General features: G+C 38.5%; 1 pseudogene; it reads left to right on the forward strand.

The window, feature by feature from the left end:
• Positions 1 to 6,220: 6,220 nt before the first annotated feature.
• Positions 6,221 to 6,930, forward strand: LOC123254920 (annotated as a pseudogene).
• Positions 6,931 to 11,031: the final 4,101 nt, after the last annotated feature.

An 11,031-nucleotide genomic window follows, 5' to 3' on the forward strand; every position in this document is an offset into this window, starting at 1 on the left:
TTACAGTTCTTGAAAAATGACATGGTAAGTATTGTGTTTTTGTTCATTTTTCCTCTATATTTATATAGTGATTCTATATTCCACTGGTTGATACTGAGAACTAAGTTGATTGAGAGTCCCTCAAATCAACAAACTGATCTAGTTCTCATAATTTGTGTAGGAGAGACATTAGCAGTGTGAATTTTTCCTGTGAAGTGTTGGTTTTTGCCAAAAGAATATTTCTAAAATAAGAAACTGAAAAAAATTGAAGTTTAAGAAATCAAATGAAGTGAATGCAGTAAGGAATAAGGCATTTAGTGGAAATAGATATTATATTAGAATTAATTTTTGAGAGTTCAAGTGTTCTTTGAGGCCATGCCATCCAGTGATTTCATTTTACAGATGCATAAATAGTTCCTCATACGTGTTGTCACTTTTTCTAATATCACAGGTACATTGAATATTGATTTGGGATAGATGAGTACACTGTTAGATTGTGAGGAAGCTTAGAGATGATTCTATTGAACCCTCTTATTTGACAAATGGAGAAACTGTGAAAATTTGGTTCTTTTGATTTTAGTCCTGTGGGCATTTCTTGAAATCAACAAGTCTGAAAACTTCATAGAAGAGAAGTTTCAAATGAGGCACGCTCCATGTTGTAAATAAATAATCTGTGTAGATGTGCTGATGATCTCTCTCTTTTTCTCTCTGTAGTACATTTCCTCTGTTTCTTTCCATGTGTTTCAAATTTTATACACTATCTTAAAGATCAATGTGGTGAGTAACCTTTTCTTGTTCATTATTTCTACATACATGTATAGTGATACTGCAAACAATTGGATAATGTTAGGAATTAAGTTCATCAGGAGCACCCCAAATGAATGTACCCAATTAATGTCTAAATTTTGAAGAGGGAAGTTATTATACATTTGGATTTTTCGTGAGAAGTGTTTATATTATTCCAAACACTGTTTGCTGAGAAATAAAACAAAGGAAATTTGGGAAAGCCTAGCGAAAGGGAAAAAGTCAGAACTGAGTCATTAAGCAGAAACTAGTGTTACCTTAGAATGATCAGATGAAAGTTGGAATTGCCACTCTACCCCCTACCCTTCCAACTGGAAGCCATGGAATCCAAGGTTTTCTTTTTGAAAATTGAAAAAATAGAGGCTTAGCGATACTGTCATTTTCCAAATATCAGATAGATGCAGAGTGTGAGATCGTTCATGGATTTTGTACACTCTGGGATTTTGAGAAATCTTAGAGATTATGTACAACAATCTTCTAATTTTATAAATGAGAACTCTGAGAAAATGGTTACTTCTATATCTCAGAGTGAATTAGTATGAGAAGCTGGCTACAAATCTAGTTCTTCTGAGTCCTGGTTCAGTAATCATTCTTTAACCTCAGTCAGTTTGAATCCCTGCAGGAACAGAAGTGTCCATTGAGGCATCATTTTTGTTTTAAATTGCTAATGTACATACATAGTGATCAGTTCCATAAACTCCTCAACAGGCCAGTATACTCAGACTAACAGACATGAACAAAACAGGTCAAGGGTTAATTTTTTTTATTGTACTTTTTTTTTTAGATTTAAATATTTTATTTTTTAAGAAAAATTTTCCATGGTTACATGATTCTTGTTTTTATTTTCTCCTTCACCCTTCCTACACCCCCCTCCCCCCATATCCAAATCTCCAATGCATGTTTCCACTGGCTTTAACATGTGTGATCAATCAAGACATATACATATTATTGATAGTTGCATTGGTGTGGATTGTTTCGAGTCTACATCCCCAATCATGTCCGCATGAACTCATGTGTTGAGGCCATTGTTTTTCTTCTGTGTTACCACTCCTATAATTCTTCCTCTGAATGTGGGTAGCGTTCTTTTCCATATATCCTTCAGAATTGTCCTGGGTCATTGCGTTGCTGCTAGTACAGAAGTCCATTACATTCAATTTTACCACAGTGTATTCGTCTCTGTGTAAAATGTTCTTCTGGCTCTGCTCCTTTTATTCTGCATCAATTCCTGGAGGTCATTCCAGTTCACATGGAATTCCTCCAGTTTATTATTCCTTTGAGCACAAAGTATTCCATCACCAGCATATACCACAATTTGTAAAAAAAAATGGAGGTATATAACAGTTATATGATTTTGCCCAAGTCACACAGATAGTGAATGACCGACATGTAGAATAGATGTCTGAAGCATCACTGAAAGTCTAGTTGAAATTAAGGATCATGGATATGGCTCTTGTTTATACTTCTGGACTGACATTGTGCATTTCTCTGCAGTGGCCATAACACATGACAAAGGCTCACCTGATTGCTTCTTCCTCCTGAAAAAAAAAAGTCAAATGTTCTATTTTCTATTTATGGCAGCCCATGTGTGGATTGAACATGTATGTCCTCAGCTATGTGTTGGGCAAGGGAGGATTCAATTCAGGAAAGTTCTACTGGGAGGTGAATGTGGAAGGAAAGACAGAGCGGTCTCTGGGACTCTGTAAGGACTCAGTATGCAATGAGGAAGAAGCAGACATCATACCAGAAACTGGATTCTGGATTATTTGTCTGGTCAATCATGACACTTACCAGGCTTTCTCCAGACCCTGGATGGAGTTCCATTTGGCAGTGACCCCCAAGATTGTGCGAATTTTCTTGGTCTATGAAACAGGCACAATCTCCTTCTACAATGCTACTGACTCAACTCACATTCATACTTTTCATGATACCTTCAAGGAAGCTCTCAGGCCCTGTGGCTGCCTGAGCTCTTTCAGTGAAATAGAAAATCGTTACGTTGTGCACCCCTTAGAAAGTATCTCTGAGAGAAAGAAAATGTTTGAACCAGCAACTACTAGATGAAGAAATCAAAACTATCTAGTCATGTGAAAAAATGTCCTAAGTCACTATTGGTTAGAGAACTACAAATTAAAACACCACTGAAATAGTACCTTATTACACCTATCAGATTGGTTAATCTGATAGCAAAGGAAAATGATGAATGTTGGAGGGGACATGGCAAAATTGGGGCACTAATGCATTGTTGGAGTCATGAACTGATCCAGCCATTCTGGAGGGCAATTTGGAACTTGCTGAAAGGGTTATAAAACTGTGCATACCTTTGGTTCAATAATGCTGCTACAAATTCTACATACCAAAGAAATATAACAAAGAGAAGGTTATTTGTACACAAATGTTTATAGCTGTTCTTTTTGTAGTGCCAAGGAATTGAAAATTGAGTGGATGTCCATCATTTGGAGAATAGCTGAATAAATTGTAGTATATGATGTTGATGAAATATACTATTATGCTATAAGACGTGATGAGCAGGATGATTGCAGAAAAAGCTGGAAAGACCTACATGAATTGATGCAGAGTGAAATAAAACCAGAACATTCAACACAGTACAAGCAATACTGTTTGATAATTAATCATGAAAGAAAGCTATTCTCAAGAACACAGTGAGATGATGAACTCATGATGAAAATTGCTCTCCATCTGCAGAAAAAGTATTGATGGAATCTGAATATGGATCAAAGTATGTTATATTTCTCCTTATTTTATTTGTGTATTTTTGTTTTTTTTTAGCTTTATCTAAAGTTTCTGACACAACGTGAGCAACATGGAAATTTTAAAGGTCCTTTTTAGAACTTTTTATAAATATGCTGACTATGTATATTCAGATACCATCAGGAAGATACGACCACTTTCAAATTCTTCATTGTGTGAAAACTTACAGAATTTTAAAATGATCGAGTCATCCATTTAGTGCTGGGTTGGACTTTAAGGATCATTTCAGTCCAATCCTTTCATTTTATAGATGAGTTTATGAGGCTCAACCACATGCCAAGGTCATACAGATAATAAATTTCAGAGGTAGTATTTGAACCCGGGTTTTAAAAACTATATCCCATATACTTTCCACTGAACTGCATTGTCTCCCTTACTTAGACTTTTCTCTCCTTGGAAGGCATTAAAACTCAGTGAAATCCCTTTCAAGAAGAAGTGTTGGGAATTTGCCCATATATCCTTTTTCATTCATGTGTCCATTCACTCTTCCCTAAATAACTCATAGCCTGTGGCGCAGGGAATAGAGCACTGGAACAGGCATCATCAAGATCTGAGTACAAATTGTAAAGGGAGGTGGGTTTTAGGAATGGGATAGGAAGGGTTGAATTGGGCCAGTATCAAGATGTTAACTGTGGGTTGGAAAGTCAACAGTAACTCTGACCAGGGCAGAGTGTGCTCTGAGATCATACAGAGGCCACTCAGTAAAATGGGAAATTAGTTTAATTAAAGAGAATAGGTTAATCTTCAAAACTTGATCTAACCAGCCCTACTTGCTCTTGTCCCACTTTTCTACTGCCATTTACAGCTCATTTCCATTCCTCTCACTTTCTTCTTCATTTTCTAAAGTCTGTCTTCTGTCCTCATTCCAGCAAAACTGCTCTCTCCAAAGTTAATGATGACTCAGTTTCCATTATATGGTGTTTTTTCTCAATTCTTATTCTTTTGGTGGCTGTTTTGTGGCTAGATGGTAGAATGGATAGATCCCTGACCTTGAAGTCAGGAAAAGCTGAATTTAAATCTGACCTAAGGTTCATATCAGCTGTATGACCCCACACAAGTCACTTAACCTCTCCAACCTTAGTTTCCTCATGCATAAAATGTCAATAAAGTAGCACCTACCACCCAAAGTTGTTGTAACTTTGTCAACTGAGACAATAATTTTAAATTTCTTGTCACAATGTTGACATAGAATATACACTTAATAGATACTCTTTTGTCAACCCACTATCTTCCCAGCTATTTGACTCCCTGTATCAGGTGGGACTGAGAGAAAGACACTAGAAACAGCTGTTTTCCTTCCATTCAATTTCTCCTCACTTTTCCTTTTTTTCCTCTCCTTTTGCCCTTTTCTTCCTCAGAAATCCAATTTATTCTGACACATTACCTCCACCCCTTTTAAAAATCCCTTCCTCATCCTCTCCCATTGCCCTTTCAATTGCAAATCAACCCACTCTTGTAAGGGTCCTTCCTTTATCCCTATACCTTTTGCCTCCTGGTTATTTCATCCACTCTTCCAAAAGTCTGTCCCTTATCCCCTCACTGACCATCCTATTTCTTGTTGGGTGTTCCCATCTAGGAAATCCTTTCTCCTTTTCCCTTTGGGATTTTTTCTTTCAACCTACATTACATTCTCTTAGTCTTTTAAGGAGACTCTTAGTCCCTCCTGTTCTTATCCCCTCACTCTCCTGTTTCTCTGTATCTTAAGGAAAGGTTAGGCTTAGAAAAGGTGCTGCTTAGAAAAGGTTTCCATACAATGTTCTATTCAGGTTCCATCAATACTTTAAAAGGAAATTTTTACTGTGTGCAGAGCCCAAACTGTCTTGCAGATGAAGGAGGATTATTTACTACAAGAACCCAATTTGGTGAAACTAATTTGGACTTTCAAATGGAGCAGTGAACAATGGCATCTATGTCATGAATTTGAAGAGACCTTGATGTACCAACAGAAATTTGTTCAATCAAAATAAAAATCCTGGAGCAGAGCTCTGAGCCAATAACTTCTTTTTATAGGGACCTGGCCCCTTCCATCAAATAGGATCCCAGGCATTCCTCACTGTCTGAGACCCCTATCTTCTCCATTGAACATCTTTTATTCCCTTCAGTGCCCAACCTTGTCTTTACATGCCTGCTCAGGCCAGGCATCATTGCATTATCTCCTTGCTAGATTCCAAACTCTTGGTACACCCTCTGCTCACATTTACTAAACAATACATGGTCACCGAGGAATTGGCTCATTTACCCCATCTTGGTCAACAGGCAGCCTAATTATTTGATCCTTTTGCCTTGATGGTTCAACCTGTCCAGTGAGGGTAGTGAGGACATCGAGACTGGATAGAGGGCATCTGGCCCTTATTTCAATACATCATGGGACTTACCACTGAAGCTTGTGACAACTGGTGGAGGCCTCCTTCAAGCTATGCTTTCAAGTTAGAGTTTGACCCATAAATTTATAAGAAACACTCATTCCTAGAAATGATTCAATTATGAACTATCTGATTATTGTTTGGTAATAATAAGTGATTCTTTGCTATCCCTAGGGAATCACACTATACGAGAGAATACTGATTAGAACCAATCAGAGGGATAAAGTTACAGATTTCAGATAGGTGGGGGCTACACAAATAGGGTAGGTTTTGAATTAATTCCCACATTGAGAAAAGCCTATGGTGGCATGGCAGCTCCTGCCATTGTTGCCATCAAGTTGATATTAATGCAGTTTCATCCAGTAATACTGACCAGGGAACTCTTTTAAACTTTGCTGCTGCCACTTGCTCCACACCTATTGCTGGAGGCTTCACAGTGGGTACATTCACTAACCAGAGCCAGGCAGCTTTCAAGGACCTTCATGTCTGGGTGGTCACTGACCCTCTGGGTGCTCAGCAGTGTCTGACTAAAGCATCATATATGATAACCATCAAACTACACATCATATAATACAGACTCCCCTCTTTGCTATGTGGACATTGCCATTCCAGGTAATAAAGAGGAAGCTTACTCAGGGCACCTGATGTGGTGCATGCTTGGTCTGTGAGGCTCTCCATATGTGTGGTACCATCTCCCATGGACAGCTGTGGGAGGTTTTGCCTGATCTTTACTTCTACAGGGGTCCAGAGGAGAATGAAGAGGAGGAACAAACTGTAATTGTGAAGGAGGGACAAAAGAAAAATTTCAAGATGAATGGATTGCCCCTACCCCAGAATTCACTGCTACTCAAGTGGAGGTGGCTGATTATTCTAAGGTAGTCCAGGTTCCATCTGTGCCCATGTAACAGTTTCCTACTAAAACCAGGAGTGCTCAGCCAGCTCCTGAGACTGCTCTGTAGCTCCTATTGCTCATGCCCTTGTATGGGTAGGAACTACAAAAGAGTGGTCCTACATTTGACCCCAGAAGCTCTAATAGTGGTGAAAAATGCTGACTGATAAGAAACTCTGGATATCTATTTATCATCTCTGATAATCTGATAAGGACAGTTTAGTTGATAAGGAAATAATGGACACTGAACATCTTTTAGCCCATGCTTCCAGCTCTGTCTCCAGGAGCATGGAGTTTATTACATATATTTCAAGACTCATTTCACACAAAAGAAACACCCCTCCCCCCCAGGAACTTTGCAGATGCACAGAAATTATAAATTATGTCATATCAAAAGACAAAAGGTCTCATTGGCTTCAGAACAGACCAAGGCCAAGGCTAAATTTTGACTGGGTTCTTATCAGAAAGCCAAGTTGGAGAATATTTTTCTCAGGGTTGAATTGCCCCTGCTAAGGTTTTGGCCTTGGCGATACCAGGCAGCTGCATTCCTGGCCAAAGGGGGAGAGCATTAACCTTTTAAATGCTGGCCCGCTAGGAACCTAAAGCTCTTCAATAAGGCCACAATACTTTTCAACAAGAAATCACAAGGATCACAAAAAGGGGTCAAAAGAGGAGTCTCAGATTTTATCTATTCTCTTATTGGTTTCCCAAAAGAAACACCAGTTTCTTAGCAAAAAACAAAACAAAACAAAACAAAAAAACAAACAAAACAACTTTTATCTTGCTTGTTGTAAGTGTTGTTGCCTCTTTAACCAAGATCTGATGTTCTAGGTCCTCCATCCTTTCTTCCTGTAGGGAATCAGTGAGCAAGAAAGACTGCTTGTCCTTTCACTAGAAAAAGGGTTTGGCCAATTGCAAGAAGCCATCAAAGCCATGATATTTAGCACAGCTCGTCACCAGCTCTGACAATCCAGCATAGCAGGTGGTCAGGAGGATGGAAATTCCACACTCAGTTTCCCCTATATGATTCTTTTTACAGTGACATTCACTTGCATTGAAACTATTGCAATCAGTATCCTTATTCAGCCCCAGGGAGACACAGAAAAACAATACAGGTTCATGGCAAGAACAACCACAGTCACAGACTACCCACCATCCCAAAATAAACCCCTAAACAAACCCCCATAGTACAGAAACTTCCCCTAGAATCAGCCCAGCAAAAAAAACCAGTAGTTAGTGAGTTAATGCAAGTTTCTAAATTCCCCAGAAAGAATATACCTGGCCTGGGTTTGTTTCCAAACTCCCACAGACCAAGGAAACAGTGAAACACAAGGAAAACAGGGGAATCACCCTTCCAGAACTACATTCTTATTGACCCTATAGCAGAAAGAATAGCAAACATACTTCTTAAAAATAGTGAAAAATGAAAGAATATAATGGGAGCAAAATTTGGACCAGACTGATATTATTGTATCTTACTTGCTGGAATCAACTACCATAACTATCTTCTTGATTGATGATAGGTATGAATAGTATAAAGTAACAATATACATGATTTAATTAGTTAAAATATAATCAACTTTTATGCTTAGCTAGGAAATGGTGTTTTTAAGGTTGAAAATAATAAATTCCAACTAAGCCATTCCATAATGAATAATTTTTGATAAGTTTGCTTCTTTGTTTAACCACAGTAAGATAATTAGTAAATGCCAATCATATGATGTTTCAAAAGTTAATATATGACTTTGAATATATGGGAAAATCAAAACATGTATGAGATCATAAAGAAAAAAGGGTATAAAAATAAAAATCAGCAGATGGCAACAGAGAACAGCCTCTGCAATTCCACTTGCATTCTGGCTCGTTTTCATTTCATCTTCACCATGCCATCCCACCTCCAGAGACCCTCTGAATGAAGAGCAGGCTCTTTAAAGCCAATGAAGCTTTATAAAAACTGCTCTGAGTCTCTGAGGAGCCCTGTGAGCTCTCTCTGACATCAAACTTGTAGCCAAGTTGGGTTTTCCCTGGATTATGAGGTTAAAGGGATTTCATTTTACACTGTGACAGCCAGAGTCCATATTTGCAACTTTCCCAATTGCTCTTTCTCTGGGACTCTCTGTCCTTTTTTTCTGAGTTTCTCCCAGTGCTCCCCTCATCTTCCCTAAGTTGACCAGAGAGAATTTCTCTTATTGAGGTGCCAAATGGTTTTAATCCAGTGAATGGTCTAAGAGATCTATTCCCCATTCCTAATGATCCCTCTTTTTAGGAAGCATTTTATTTCTTTCTCTACAACAGGTCTAGTGAGGAAAATCTTTTATAGTCTACTCTAGCTTTGTCCTCATACACATTCCACTCTTAGCAGAGGGACAAGTCATGGCTCCCTTCTTTTAGGAGGTCATGAATTCATATGGCTTGGACTCCAAGGAGAATGGAATTTGGTCTCAGTTCCTCCAGGCTTGGTGTTCCTCTTGTTATCTTTTTGGCCATTCTGTTTCATTAATGTACAAGTGTAACATAGATTAGCATTGACTTTGGTGCTAGAGCGATATTTATGAACCTAATGTTGAGTCAGGAAAGGAAAAGGCACTGACTTGATGAAGAGATAGAAAGCTATTGGTTCAGGTGGACTTTGTGCTCTGTGAATAAGATTCAGTGCTGAGATCTTTGACATGAAGCAATTAACAAACAATTAAATATTAATTAAAAGGTAAATGATTCCACTTTTTCTTGTGGTGGAAGTGACATAGAGGCCAGAGAAGAATGTATAAGTATAGGGAACTGGGCTGTGTGTCAAAATGATAAATCCTGCCAGTAGCCACAGTCAAATATAAGCTTTATCCATCTCATGCCAGACCCCTTTCATAATAAGATGGTTTCTTCTAATGTCTCTTCTCCCATCACTTCCACTGGTGAAATCACTTGGACACTCCACTCTGGTCTTCAACACACACTTCCACAACAACACCTTCCTCCTTTCCAGATTACCCAAAAGGACATTGTAACAGCAGCCTAGTTTTCCACCTTGTCAGCAGTGAATAAAAATTCTCCTCCCTGAAGCTACAAGCACTAGAGGAAGCAAGGTTTCTCAACATGAAGAAAATGTCATGAACTCTCTGTATTAGGCAACTTCCTCACTAGCAAACCCTCTCCTGAATCTCTTCCAAGGAACTTTCTATTCACATGCATCCTATATGCCCAATTCCCCCTATTCCTGTCTGGTCACTAGCCTTTTTATATACCCTTAGCTTCTATCTGAGAATTGACACTATGTATTGGTTCCAATGCAGAAGGGTGGTAAGGGCTAGGCAACGGGGGTTAAATGACTTGTATAGGGCTGTACAGTGAGGAAGTATTTGTGGCCACATTTGTACCACTAACCTCCTTTTTATAGGCCTGGCTCTCTATCTATTGAGGCATCTACCTGCCCCAGTCACTAGACTTCTAAACAATCTTTGTAAAACCCAACTTTTCCTCCTTTTCAACAGAATTACCTAAAAGTTGTTTAGCTCCATCTCTCCTCTGCTTGCCACCCTGCCTTACTTCTTCCCTTTTTCACAATTCAAAATAGGTGAAAAATTGTGCCTATATGGGGGGGAGGGGGATGAAGCTGTGTTTTCAGAGGAAGGAGCTCTGGATTTATTGTTTGAGAGACTGAAAGGAGATCTGAGATGCTCAGTCTCAGGACCATTTTCTGAAACCCAGGCTCAATTTAATTTAATCCAATCTAATTAGATGAACATTGTTATCAAGAAATAAATTATCATTAATAATGAAATGGTTACTTCCTTCATCAAATCATTTGATTTCTCTGGGCCTCAGTTGTACCCTTTTAAAAAGAAAGATATTGTTCTAAACAATATCTGACCTCCTGAACTAGTCTTAATCTGGAATCCATCAAGACATCTGACTTCTCTTCGCTTAGAGCTTACAATCTTATTATAGTTATATAGGGAAGATAAGTACATGAAAATTATATATTATCAGACTGGGGGAAAAAACCAGCTTTTCCGTCCACAAGTAGCAAGACTTTCCATTTACTGAAATCTAACTGCAGAGGCCAAGCCCTTTTGGAGCACAGAACAATCTTAGTCTGCAAGGCTTTAAGTTTGTTTCTTCAATTCTCTATGATTAAGAATGAATCAAAATATGTTGTTCCAAACAACCATCTGGCTTAGGGTTAGAAATTCCTGTAACTAACATTTAGTTCTTTATGAGGACCCATGCTCTCAA

Source organism: Gracilinanus agilis, unplaced genomic scaffold (assembly GCF_016433145.1).
Source record: "Gracilinanus agilis isolate LMUSP501 unplaced genomic scaffold, AgileGrace unplaced_scaffold35564, whole genome shotgun sequence".
Lineage (NCBI taxonomy): Eukaryota > Metazoa > Chordata > Mammalia > Didelphimorphia > Didelphidae > Gracilinanus > Gracilinanus agilis.